The sequence below is a fragment of the Pelmatolapia mariae genome, linkage group LG18, assembly GCF_036321145.2.
Source record: "Pelmatolapia mariae isolate MD_Pm_ZW linkage group LG18, Pm_UMD_F_2, whole genome shotgun sequence".
Lineage (NCBI taxonomy): Eukaryota > Metazoa > Chordata > Actinopteri > Cichliformes > Cichlidae > Pelmatolapia > Pelmatolapia mariae.
Window position 1 is genome coordinate 928000 of NC_086243.1, and position 2001 is coordinate 930000.

At 39.2% G+C, this 2001-nt stretch overlaps 1 protein-coding gene across 2 annotated transcripts in view; it reads left to right on the plus strand.

Moving 5' to 3' along the window:
• Positions 1-489: 489 nt before the first annotated feature.
• Positions 490-2001, plus strand: part of LOC134616487 (cadherin-6-like) — a 61804-nt gene continuing 60292 nt past the window's right edge. For both annotated transcript variants that reach the window (XR_010091458.1, XM_063461313.1), the window contains exon 1: positions 490-728. The gene's annotated coding sequence lies outside the window, so the exon portion shown is untranslated. The remainder of the gene's footprint in view (positions 729-2001) is intronic.

The following is a 2001-nucleotide window of genomic DNA, read 5'->3' on the forward strand; positions in this document are numbered from 1 at the left end:
TTACTGTCATTTTTGTGTCATTTTACACCCAGTGTATCAATCTTATGTATTTACAGCATAAAACTAGAAGTTAACAGTTTTATCTTTTAAATAAAAATAGCTGTAAAATTATGTTAATCTTGCAACCATAATTTTTAGTCCTATTTGTACAAAAATAAATACATTTTCCATAAAAATGTAAAAATCATGTTTATTCACAGGTACCGTTTTTTTGCGATTTTTTAATTACTTTTTATAATTTTATTTTATTGAGAAAAATTCTGTACATTTATATGAGATATTCTATTAAATTACAGTTGTTGTTGTTTTTTTTACAGTGTAGATTTGGGGCCCAATAACATCTTTTAAACCAGCAGATGTATCACAGCTCAGTAATTCTCAGTAATGCGTACTTCAGGCTGTCGGTGTTGGCTGTGAGTTGCGGTCTTCTTATTAACACAGATTTGACAGATTTGTTGTAACAATGCGGTAAACTGGGCCGTGAAATTACAGCTGGGTGAAATGGTTTTCTGCTGCTTGGTTAACTCATGTTCATGTGCACGTGAGCGTACACACGCGGGACTGTAATGACCAATCAGCAGATATTGTAAACCCTCAGTTTGCTGAGCTGATGAGTGGGGTTGGTAGAGCGAGACTCCACGCAGAGAGACGCTGCACACGCGGGGAACAGCACTCCGTTTCCGTTACAGTCACTGTGGCGTGTCCTTCTGAACGCTCCGCACACAGCGGTAAGTGTCAGCGGGTCTTTTTACAACAGGTTGAGACAACACTGACAGCTGAGGTGTTCGTGTCTATTTGAACACTTTGAGTTTGGTGTTTTTGCCACAGCAGACTGAGCGTGGACCCTTTACAAGCTGGCAGAAGATGCGTGATTTAATTTGGGCCGCGAGCAGCAGGCACGCGCGCGCTCCGTTTGGCCGTTTGGTAACAGTGACGATAAATTCTGACCATAAACATCAGCAGCTTTTATTTCGTCTGTTTGAAGAAACACCAACAAAACGCGTTTGTTTTCAATATTCTCCGCTTTATTCCTGTGGACTCTGTGTCGAAGCTAGACCACAGATTTAGCCCGTTTTTCATATCTAATTAAAAAAACCCATTAAAAATATATATAATCTTGAATTGGCAGACTCATAGGATTAAACAGGTGTGGGTCACAGGCTGCGACGGTTAATAACCAGCTCAATGGTAAACCCGACAGGTACAGTGAAATAAAAGAAGATGCTTCTGACTTTGTTCTTTACGGTTCTGGAAGTTTGTTTAAGAATTGGTTTTCTGTTTTTTCATCTATCAGATATGTTATTATCTATGTTAATGTGTGCTGAACTTTATGTTTTGTGACTGTGAACTTAGAAGTATAATATGTATATTATATATTATACTGTATATAATCTCTGAAAGACACTACAACATTAATGGTGTAGCATTAGTCTTTGTTTCGGTCATTGTGGTTTCTCAGGGCAGAAACTCCTACACAGACTGTAGCAGAGTCTCTCTCACTACTTCCTCTGATAAAGTTTGGATCTAATTACAATATCCCGCTCATTGAATACAATATTATTCCTTTGCTAATTTGCTGTGGATGTTTGTGTTGGATTTGGGCTGCACGGAGGCAGCACAGGTCATCTACTAGTTGGAAGGTTGGTGGTTTGACCCCTGGCTGCTCCTGGTCCAAATACTGGGCAAGATACTAACCCCAAGTTTGTCTCAGATGCATCCATCAGAGTATGAATGAGTGTGGACGTTATATCAAAAGCACTTAGAAAAAGAAAGTGCTTGTATAATTGGGTGAATGAGGCAAGTTGTATAGATTAGAAAAACACTATATAAGATCCAGTCCATCAGCACTCACCGTTTGGACAGAAGACAATGCTAAATGTGCGTGTTTACTCAGACTGAACATGTTGGGCAGATATGTTGCCAGGTTTGGGTCACACTGTGGTATTTCATGATCGAGTAGATCAAAAATCCTCTTGATCAACCCTTTTCGATATAGAGCGC